This window comes from Halichoerus grypus, chromosome X, assembly GCF_964656455.1.
Source record: "Halichoerus grypus chromosome X, mHalGry1.hap1.1, whole genome shotgun sequence".
NCBI classification, from domain to species: Eukaryota; Metazoa; Chordata; class Mammalia; order Carnivora; family Phocidae; genus Halichoerus; species Halichoerus grypus.
The window spans coordinates 65,221,922-65,233,981 of record NC_135727.1 but is presented as its reverse complement, the minus strand read 5'-3'; the positions used below and the strand labels follow the sequence as shown (position 1 = coordinate 65,233,981).

The 12,060-nt window shown below is 39.9% G+C and overlaps 1 protein-coding gene across 1 annotated transcript in view; it reads right to left on the bottom strand.

The window, feature by feature from the left end:
• Positions 1 to 12,060, bottom strand: part of CYSLTR1 (cysteinyl leukotriene receptor 1) — a 45,245-nt gene that overhangs the window by 6,274 nt on the left and 26,911 nt on the right. The window lies entirely within an intron of this gene.

Genomic DNA, 12,060 nt, shown 5'->3' with positions numbered 1-12,060 from the left:
CTCAGTGGGGTTTTGATTTGGATTTCCCTGATGGCTAATGATGATGAACATTTTTTCATGTGTCTGTTAGCCATTTGTATGTCTTCTTCAGAGAAGTGTCTGTTCATCTCTTCTGCCCACTTTTTGACTTGATTATTTGTTTTTTGGGTGTTGAGTTTGAGAAGTTCTTTATAGATCTTGGATGCCAGCCCTTTATCTGTGGTGTCATTTGCAAATATCTTCTCCCATTCTGTGGGGTGCCTCTTTGTTTTGTTGACTGCTTCCTTTGCTGTGCAGAAGCTTTTTATCTTGATGCAGTCCCAAAAGTTCATTTTTGCTTTTGTTTCACTAGCTTTTGGAGATGTATCTTGAAAGAAGTTGCTGTGGCCGATGTCAAAGAGGTTACTGCCTATGTTCTCCTCTAGGATTTTGATGGATTCCTGTCTCACATTGAGGTCTTTCCTCCACTTTGAGTTTATCTTTGTGAATGGTGTTAGAGAATGGTCGAGTTTCATTCTTCTGCATGTGGCTGTCCAATTTTCCCAGCACCATTTATTGAAGAGACTGTCTTTTTTCCATTGCATGTTTTTTCCTGCTTTGTCAAAGATTATTTGACCATAGAGTTGAGGGTCCATATCTGGCTTGTGTATTCTGTTCCATTGGTCTGTATGTCTGTTTTTGTGCCAGTACCATGCTGTCTTGGTGATCACAGCTTTGTAATATAGCTTGAAATCGGGCAACGTGATGCCCCCAGCTTTGTTTTTCTTTTTCAACATTTCCTTGGCGATTCAGGGTCTTTTCTGATTCCATACAAATTTTAGGATTGTTTGTTCCAGCACTTTGAAAAATGTCATTGGAATTTTGATTGGGATGGCATTGAAGGTATAGATTGCTCTGGGTAGCATAGACACTTTAACAATGTTTATTCTTTTTTTTAATTTTTATTTATTTATTTATTTATTTATTTTTAAAGATTTTATTTATTTATTTGACAGAGAGAGACACAGTGAGAGCAGGAACACAAGCAGGGGGAGTGGGAGAAGGAGAAGCAGGCTTCCCGCTGAGCAGGGAGCCCAATGTGGGACTCGATCCCAGGACCCTGGGATCATGACCTGAGCCGAAGGCAGACGCTTAACGACTGAGCCACCCAGGCGCCCTAACAATGTTTATTCTTCTGATCCATGAGCATGGAATATTTTTCCATCTTTTTGTGTTTTCTTTAATTTCTTTCATGAGTGTTTTGTAGTTCCTAGAGTATAGATCCTTTACCTCTTTGGTTAGGTTTATTCCGAGGTATCTTATGGTTTTTGGTGCTATTGTAAATGGAATCGTTTCTCTAATTTCTCTTTCTACAGTTGCGTTGTTAGTGTATAAGAAAGCAACTGATTTCTGTGCATTGATTTTGTATCCTGCCACATTACTGAATTGCTGTATGAGTTCTAGTAATTTTGGGGTGGAGTCTTTTGGATTTTCCACATAAAGTATCATGTCGTCTGCGAAAAGAGAGAGTTTGACTTCTTCTTTGCCAATTTGAATACCTTTTATTTCTTTTTGTTGTCTGATTGCTGTTGCTAGGACTTCTAGTACTATGTTGAACAGCAGTGGTGAGAGTGGCACCCTTGACGTGTTCCTGATCTTAAGGGAAAGGCTCTCAGCTTTTCCCCATTGAGGATGATATTTGCTGTGGGTTTTTCATAGATGGATTTTATGAGCTTGAGGAATATTCCCTCTATCCCTATACTCTGGAGAGTTTGAATCAGGAAAGAATGTTGTATTTTGTCAAATGCTTTTTCTGCATCAAGTGAGAGGACCATATGGTTCTTCTCCCTCCTCTTATTAATGTGTTCTATCACACTGATTGATTTGCAAATGTTGAACCACCCTTGCATCCCGGGGATAAATCCCACTTGGTCCTGGTGGATGATCCTTTTAATGTATTGTTGGATCCTATTAGCTAGGATTTTGTTGAGGATTTTGGAATCCATATTCATCAGGGATATCGGTCTGAAATTCTCCTTTTTGATGGGGTCTTTGCCTGGTTTGGGGATTAAGGTAATGCTGGCCTCATAGAATGAGTTTGGAAGTTTTCCTTCTGTTTCTCTTTTTTGAAACAGCTTCAGGAGAATAGGTATTATTTCTGCTTTGAATGTTTGGTAGAATTCCCCAGGGAATCCATCAGGCCCTGGACTCTTGTTTTTTGGGAGGTTTTGGATCACTGCTTCAATCTCATTACTGGTTCTTGGCCTATTCAGGTTGTCAATTTCTTCCTGTTTCAGTCTTGGCAGCTTATAGGTTTCCAGGAAGGCCTCCATTTCATCCAGATTGCTCAGTTTATTGGCATATAGTTGTTGATAATAATTTCTAGTAATTGTTTCTATTTCCTTGGTGTTAGTTGTGATCTCTCCCTTTTCATTCATAATTTTATTAATTTGGGTCCTTTCTCTTTTCTTTTGAATAAGTCTGGCCAGTGGTTTATCAATCTTATTAATTCTTTCAAAGAACCAACATCTAGTTTCATTGATCTGATCTACTGTGTTTCTGGTTTCTAATTCATTGATTTCTGCTCTAATTTTAATTATTTCTCTTCTAATGCATGGCTTAGGCGTCGTTTGTTGCTTTTTCTCTAGTTCTTTAAGGTGTAGAGTTAGTTGCTGAATTCAGGATTTTTCTATTTTTTTTGAGTGAGGCTTGGATGGCTATGTATTTCCCCCTTAGGACCACCTTTGCAGTATCCCATAGGTTTTGGACCGATGTGTTTTCGTTCTCATTGATTTCCATGAATTGTTTAAGTTCTTCTTTGATTGCTTGATTGACCCAAACATTCTTGAGCAGAGTGGTCTTTAGCTTCCAAGTGTTTGAATTTCTGCCAAATTTTCTCTTGTGATTGAGTTCCAGTTTTAGAACATTGTGGTCTGAGAATATGCAGGGAGTAATCTCAATGTTTTGGTATCGGTTGAGACCTGATTTGTGACCCAGTATATGGTCTATTCTGGAGAAAGTTCCATGTGCGCTCGAGAAGAATGAGTATTCTGTTGTTTTAGGGTGGAATGTTCTGTAAATATCTATGAGGTCCATCTGGTCCAATGTATCATTCAAAGCTCTTGTTTCCTTGTTGATTTTCTGCTTAGATGATCTGTCCATTGCTGAGAGTGGAGTATTGAGGTCTCCTACAATTAACGTATTGTTATCAATATGACTCTTTATTTTGGTTAACAGTTGGCTTATGTAGATGGCTGCTCCCATGTTGGGGGCATAGATATTCACAATTGTTAGATCTTCTTGTTGGATAGACCCTTTAAGAATGATATAGTGTCCTTCTGTGTCTCTTATTACAGACTTTAGTTTAAAATCTAATTTGTCTGATATAAGAATTGCTACCCCAGCTTTCTTTTGAGATCCGCTGGCATGGAAGATAGATCTCCATCCCTTCACTTTCAGTCTGGATGTATCTTTAGGTTCCAAATGAGTCTCTTGTAGACAGCATATGGATGGGTCCTGTCTTTTTATCCAATCTGCAACCCTGTGCCGTTTTATGGGAGCGTTTAGGCCATTCACGTTGAGAGTGATTATTGAAAGATATGAATTGTCATCATGTTGCCTGTGAAGACGTTTTTTTTATAGATCGTCCCTGTAAATTTCTGTTGTAGATCACTCTTGGGGTCTTTCTTCTTTTATAGAACCCCCCTTCATATTTCTTGCAGGGCCGGCTTAGTGGTCACATCTTCTTTCAGTTTCTGCCGGTCGTGGAAGCTCTGCATCTCTCCATCCATTCTAAATGAAAGCCTTGCCGGATAAAGTATTCTTGGCTGCATGTTCTTCTCATTTAGTACCCTGAATATGTCTTGCCAGGCCTTTCTGGCTTGCCAGGTCTCTGTGGATAGGTCTGACGTTATTCTGATGTTCCTCCCTCTGTACGTAAGGACTCTCTTCCCCCTAACTGCCCTTCAGATGGTTTCCTTGGTTCTAAGATTTGCAAGTTTTACTATTCCATGCCGGGGTGTTGGCCTGTTTTCATTTATCTTGGGAGGGGTCCTCTCTGCCTCTAGGACTCGAATGTTTGTTTCATTCCCCAGATTAGGGAAGTTCTCAGCTACGATTTGCTCAAATACATCTTCTAGTCCTCTCTCTCTCTCCACTCTCTCCGGGATTCCAATTATTCTGACATTGGAACTCTTCATGGTGTCACATTTCTGATTCTATTTTCATGGATTCTGAGTTTTTTTCCCCTGGCCTCCTCTTTTCCCTTTTTATCTATTATATTGTCCCAGGTCGCCTATTCTCTCTTCTGTCTCAGTTACCCTAGCTGTTAGATTATCTAGATTGGATTGGATCTCATTGATACCATTTTTAAGTTCTGCCAAATCACCTTTTATTTCTGCCCTTAGAGACTCTATGTTGCCATTAATTGATTTCTCCATTCGAGCCATTGTCTTCACAATGGCTAGCCTGAATTCCATCACTGACATCTTGGTTATATCTGCATCCAGTTGTAAATCTGCAGCATAAGTCATAATCTCTGAGTCTTTTCTGTTTTGGGGGCTCCTCCTCCTAGTCATTCTGTTGATGGGTGTTTGAGGGAATGTATAGAGTCCAAATTATTGAGCAGAACCCAAGCAAGATGCACCTGTTTTCTTGGGACCTTAGGGTTGCTGACCTCTTGTTTTCCCAGCCTGTCTTCTGTGGGAGGGGCCTGCCACGCTGTTACTCAGGCAACCCTGTTTGGGCGGAGTTGCCCTGCGCCCCTGTGGCGGGGGATGGGCTCAGTGGGAATCAGTCTTTGGGGCTTTTGTTCTCTGGCGCCTTTCCCTGGCGGTTTTCTGTGTCTCTTCCGCGAGTCAGAGCAGAAGAGACCGTTTCCAACCCTCTGCCTCAGAGCAGAGAGATTGCAGTCTGTTCTTCGGTGAGCTCTCCAGGCCACACTGTCTCCGTTTCTGTCCGTGCTGCTATAAATTGCAACGTCCTGGGTTGTGTGCCCCTCCGCAGCGCTCCCAGACCTGCCTCCAGGTTGGGGCACGTCTCTGCCCTTTGTGCTTCTAAAACCGCCAGCCGCTCCCAGTTCGCGCGGGCGGGACTCCGCCGCTTGGGGTTTCCACCCCGGGGGTTGCAGTTCACCGGTGCGACCCCGGCGCACCGGGTTTCTGTCTCGGAGGCTGCAGTTCGCGTGCACGCGACCGTCGCTCCGGTTTCTGTCTGGGGGGCTGGGGTTCACGTGCGTGCGACCCCGCGGGTCTGGTTTTCCACCCCAGGGGCTGCCCTAAAGTCCTTTCCCGACGCTACCGGTCTGCGAGTCTGTGTCCCGTCCGCAGCGCGTGAGGCTGTCACTCACCGGCGGTGTAGGATCCCCACGGCCAGGCACCCTCCCGCTGCCATTTATCCTCCGATATCTGCCCGCAGAATCACGGCTCTCCGCTTCGTACCTCAAAACCAACCGCCTGCGATATTCTGTTTGTAGAGATCCAGATCTTCTTACATCTCAGGCTGGTTTCATGGGTGCTCAGAGTGGTCTGGTAGATATCCAGCTCAATTCCAGGGACCAGTTGAAATAGGGTGCCCTACTCCTCCTCCATCTTTCCCCGACTTCCATGCCTCCTTCTTTCTCCTACATTCATTATTACATCCCCCGGGGATGGGGGTGGAACTTTTAATAATGACCAGGGCTGATTACAGATTTTTGTTGCTGTGTGCAGGAAGCTTCTGTATCTAACGATGAACCCAGTGTTATAAAAATACTCCTCTTTCTATGAAACCATTATATTTTTCCTATTTTCTCTTCTAAACTGTTTGTTATTAAGTTCAAAGGGGAAATAATTTGGAAGTTCATATCCAAGGATTTAGTTTGCTAGGAAGAAGAGTTAGCACATTAAAAATATCAAATATATCTGTCTGGAATGGCTTAGGGATGGTTTTCCTTGAAGGAACGATGGGTTAGAAGACCTCGGACCCTTCTCCCTAAAATCTCATAATGTCAGTTATTGTTTATACCACTAATTTGACATATATTATATACCTTCAGAAATCAACTCTTCTGTAGTTTGTATTGTTAACTTTTCATGAGTATATCCTTCTTCCCTTCAATTAAACTATATCAGAAAAATCTAACAAAGTATAACAAATCTCCAGGAAATGAACAGAGAAGGGCTTTTGTGAAATGGTAGCAACATGAACACTCCCCCCGCCCCCTGCCAAGTTTGTATTCCCCTATGGCAATTTTCATCCTTGTCTGCAGGGACCACACAGGTTGGCCACTTTTCATTTATCTGTGGCCTAAGTACCAAAAAATAAATACCTTCCAGTTTATTCTTAGCAAGTATAAACACACCAGACATTTCTAAGGGAACTCTGCTGAAAAAAAAGGAAATAAAAAGGAAAATAAAGGAAATTAAAAAATATAAAATGTAGACAAGTTTTAAAAGTAGGAATATGAGGGTGCCTGGGTGGCTCAGTTGGTTAAGCGGCTGCCTTCAGCTCAGGTCATGATCCCAGGGTCCTGAGATCGAGTCCCGCATTGGGCTCCCTGCTCAGCAGAGAGCCTGCTTCTCCCTCTCCCTCTGCTTGCTGTTCCCCCGCTTGTGCTCTCTCTCTCTCGCTCTCTGATAAATAAATAAAATCTTTAAAAAAAAAAATAAAAGTAGGAATATGAGCCTGCAGCTATAATATTGCTGTTTGAGTCCACTCTGTTTTCAGATAATTTTTTAGATCTTCTCCAATTTCTTTTCCCTTTCTGAATTCCCCTCCTTCTCCCAGTAAAGAATTGATATATGTAACTTACTACTAGCAGTCTGGGTGAAGTATGGGCTGCAGGTGGGGAACTAGTCAAACTGAGTTGGCTTTTATATTTTTTTACTCAGTCAGTAAGCTTTTTTTTTTTAGCTTGTCCTAGGTCTTTGTAATCATTAATAAAGGTATACTGACTGAATATCGAATGAAAAAAAATCTCTGAGCCTAAAATTAAATGATTTCACTCATCTATGGAGAAAATTAACTTTGCTCTATCACAATTTTATGTTTAAACAAAGCTTATATTTTTTCCTAGTGTGGAAAGAGAAAGAAAGCTTGTGAATTTCTAAGACCCACCTATGAGAAGTGTAATATTACTAGGCTAATGTACTAGTTATCCATATCCATGGTAGCTGTACAATTATAGTTTAGTTCACTGTACATGCACAAGTGATTACATGTCATGTTGTCTGAGCAGCAGTGTTTCCTCAAATTTGAGATTCTGAGGTATCTTCTATTATTTATTTATTTAGAAATTCTGAGCTTTGCATATAGCAAGCACTCAATACTTTCACTCTTTGCCTTTTTTTTCCCCCCAATTTCCTAGAGGACTCTTGTCTCTGACAGCAGCTTCTGCCAAAATTGGATTCTACCATTCTTATCTGGGTGATTGGGTGGGTAGACATCAGGCAAAAAAGTAAAAGTGTGGATATATGATTTTTGATTTTAATTATTTAACTCAGGAGTTACTTAGATCTTTTATTTGGGTCACCTTAAGTCCATGAGTGTGTGTGTGTGTATACTTTCCTTCAGCCTTTAGCCTCCATTGAACCTATAACCTGGTCAAGCTCCAGTGAATGAGGGAAATAAGAGATCCAGAGATAATCTGAGAATACAAGGTCCCTAATGTTGCTGCATTAGAACTACCTATGAACAAGAATGACTTATACATTTTGTGGTCTGGGTAGAGCTGGTGATCTACCTACCCAGTCTGGTGTTTTCTATTAAATGAAGATAGTAATAGTGCTTCTTCTTTTATTTCTAGTCAAACAAATAGCCATTCCTGTTCCTCTCAATCCAGTTTAGTACGTTTCTCCATTGAAGTCCTTCAGTCTTTTGTTTGTACTTTTCTGGATAATTTTCATTTATTGTTTTGTGTCATAGTCATCTCTCTGGGTTTTCAATGTAAATGTCTTCATTATTCCCACCCCAGTTCCACTAGACTTAAAGAGCAATAACCAAGTCTTATTCTTTCTGTATTTCATGCTTTACACAGTTCAGTGTTATTTAAATATTGGTTGATTTGAAATAATCAATTTTCTATATACTTTCAGTAATGTCTTATCAAAATCAGAGGGAATCCTTGCATGGAGAAAGACAATGAACATGGTGGAAAGTTTGTAGGACTGATAGGCACAAGACCTGGATCATACTTCAGGCTATGGTGGATGATTAATTGTGCGATCTTGAGTAAATTACTTCCTCCTTGTGATCTCTTCATTTATCTACAATTCAATAGGTTTATATTATATATCTCTGAATTTCCTTTCAGTTTGCCATTCTGTAAATCTATGAAGGGCAGGGTATCATGTTCCTTGGTTTAGTTTAATCTTAGAAAAAAAAAGAGCATGTAGGATGAGAGATCTATGGCTTTAGTGAAGAGGAACATGGACAAAAGCTTGGTTTTTTAATAGTGTTTTTAATAATGCAAATAATGTTTGCAAGCTTGATTTAAGACTAGTAGGTGTTCCCTGTGTTTTAGGTGAACATCTGAGAGAAATATTCAATTCCTCTTTGATTACATTAGCTCTTCTCAGGATACAAATTTGGTCAGACCCTCTAAAGGCAACATAGAAGTTCTAGCTTTGACAGTGGTTTCTAAACTAAGTGCTAATCTTATGATGTAAAGTCGTCCCACTTTCTAGGGCATCTTTTTCACTGGCCTTACCCCTTTTGTTATACAATAACAAGTTACAATATCTCTTGTTCTGGCAGTATTATCACCATTCTTTAGATCTTCTAACAGAGAAACTTCTGAAGTCATCTTTGTCTTTTCCTTTTTGTCATCTTTTGTATGAGATGCACATCATGCTTGATCATATGGTGTTAGGGTTCCAGGACCAACAATACATCCATCCATATCTTGGCTAATACATGAAATCTATCCTACAGAGAATCTAACAAGCCTTAATTTCTGTTAAAATGACTTTATCTGATAATAAGTTTTTTAAAAAGATTTTATTTATTTATTTGTCAGAGAGAGAGAGAGAGAAAGAGAGAGTGTACAAGCAGGGGGAATGGCAGGCAGAGGGAGAGGGAGAAGCACACTCTCCTGCTGAGCAGGGAGCCTGATGTGGGGTTTGATCCCAGGACCCTGGGAACATGATCTGAGCCAAAGGCAGATGCTTAACTGACTGAGCCACCCAGGTGTCCCTATCTGATACTAAGTTTTACTCTTTTTTCCCTTCATTCCTTTTGATTACTGCTACTACTTCTTCACTTCTGGCTCTCATTACCCCATACATAGATGACATTATTACCTACTTTTTACATGCACCTTGTATTTTAGCCATGCTGAACTGTTTGTAATTCCTGGAGATGTTTCTCATACCCCATTAATTTCAGGCTCTTTTGTCTCAAAATCATCTTACACACTACTGCCACACTGGTCATTCTTTTTTTTTTAATTTTTAAATTATTTTTCACACTGGTCATTCTTTAACCTTCAGTTGCACTTGTCTTTTGGTTGCTCAAGATCCTACAATGGCTATAATAAAATCCCAACCCTATATTTCAGGCAACCTCGTCCACAATATAACCTTAGTCTCCTATCCAACCTTCTGTCTTACAGAGAAAGGTAACAATGACAGAAGCTAAAGGAATATTACTAGTTGGTGAAAGAAAACATCCACTAGTAAACACTAAGGAGAGCCCTGAAATAATCTGTGGCATCTTTTTGGATGTACAGTTTTCTCAAACTAAGATATGCTGTAGAATGAAAGTGACAGCTTAATTATTGGAATAGTGACTTTTGGCAAAACTTGAGTTAGGGACAAGGTTACCCTGACATGCTGGTTTAAGATTCTGATTGTTTTGACAGGCATATTCCTTGAGTGTAGTATAGAGACCACCAAAGTAAGCCAATATCCTTGCTCTTCAGATCAGTGACTTTTTTCTCCCTGGGATTATGCCTTATAGTACCAAAGTTTAAGTTGTTTTTATTGTTATCTTGTCATCATTTATAAGTATCCGTGGTTTTTATCCAAATCCTTTCCCCCAGGCCCACCTCCAGCCCCACCCTACTTGAACCATCTTTTGAGGAATAAAATATCTATTTTGACCTGGTTATTTATCCAATCTAAGCAAATCATAAACATTTTTTTCCTTGTAAGTAATATCTTGGGAAGTAGTCAAGTATACTTGATGTCTCTAATAACCCTAATTAGGGGAGATGCCAGGCCCAACTTTGATCAAGAGAATGACAGGTGGGAGTTTGTTTGTAGTCTGGTGTTTGGACTTTAAAATGATCTTAGGAGATGACCTTAATTCTGAAATTTGGCTCCCAAAACACTGTGAGAAAATTTTTGAAAACACACAAACAAGAATAGCTGTATTAATCTAAATTTGGGGACTTTACACTACTGATTGCATTTTGTTGGAATAAAGCAAATTATAAATCTTTTTACTTGGGAAAAAGATTCATTTATTTGGGTTATTAAGTGCCCAAGGAACCAGAATAGCCTGCATTAGGAGAGAGATATACATTCTATAAGGAACAAGAAGAAAATGTGGAAATTTACACTGAGCCTACTTTGTTTTCCAAAATATAGGGAGACAGTGAAATAATTCAAAATTAGAGGAAAAGGAACATGGTTGATTTTAAGATAAGTTGGTTTTAAAAAAATGTATGTTTTTGAGAAAGGTAGGTAGGTTATGGTGTTGGGGGTAGCAGTAAATTTCTTCAGTTTATATCATGGATAAGCAAGAGGACTACAGTTGTTTAAAATACCCAAAACTCCACCGTGAGGTTATAAATTCACTTTATTTTAAAGTTTAGAATTTGAGGGGTGCCTGGGTGGCTCAGTAGGTTAAGCATCTGCCTTCAGCTCAAGTCATGATTCCAGAGTCCTGGGATCAAGCCCTGCATCGGGCTCCTTGCTCAGCGGGGAGTCTGCTTCTCTCTCTCCCTCTGCCTGCCACTCCCCCTGCTCATGCTCTCTCTCTCTCTGTCAAATAAATAAATAAAATCTAAAAATAAAAGTTTAGAATTTGAAAAAATGTCCAAATAGAAAATATTTAGATTTAAGAACAATCTTAAGGAAGAATGTGGTCATTGATTTTAAATGTTTCCAAAAGACGAAAGAGAATGAAGTTCATAAAATGGTGATTGGATTTGGTAATTAGGAGGCCAGTGGTGACATTACAGAATACATTTCCAATAAAATATTGAATTTAGAACAAAAATACAAGGGTTAAAACATTTAATCAGACTTTTTGGTCTCATTTAGATAATCATCATCAATAAAAAGAGAAAAAGGATGAAAGAAGATATATTAGTTTTCTATTGTTGTATAACAAATTATCATAAACTTAAAACAGCACTCACTTATTTTCTCTTAGTTACCATGGTTCAGGAGTTCAGGTATGAGTTATCTGGGTCCTCTGCTTAGGGTCTCACACAGCTGCAATCAAGTCAGCCAGGACTCTGACCTCATTGGAGGCTAGGGATCCTTTTCCAAGATCACTGGTTGTTGGCGGAATTCATTCCTTGTTATGATTGAGGCCCTGTTTTCTTGCTGACTGTTGGCCAGGAACCACTCTCAGCTCCTAGAGGTTACCCTCAGGCCCATGACACATAAGCCCCTTCTCTCACAACATGGTTATTTGATTTGCTTGCTTCCAGGATATCAGGAGAGTGATTTCTCTCTTCAGATCTTTCTGAATTCTTTCCATGAACTTTAGGTCTTTTGTGGGGGTGGGGGGGCCTGGTCTTCTTTTAAAGGGCTCACCTGATTAAGTAGTGCCACCCAGGATAACTTCTTGTTTCGTTAACTGAAAACCAACTGATTGGTACACTAACACATGAATTAAATTCTCTCATATTCATAGTCCCATCCACACTCAAAGGGAGTTGATTATATAGGGCTTGTTCACAAGGGAGAAAGAATCCTGGAGCCATCTTTAAATTCCACCTACCAAAGACGAAATGTCTAGGAGGGGTTTTCTAGGGAGGAAAGTGTGGTCCAAAGGCAAGCTAGAAAAATCTGCAAAAGAGTGGCAGCCTTAGAAGTGTGGATTTATACATAGAAATGCAAGGATGATTGGTTAAAGTTCTTCAAGTGGGTGTTCATTTCATCTCAGACA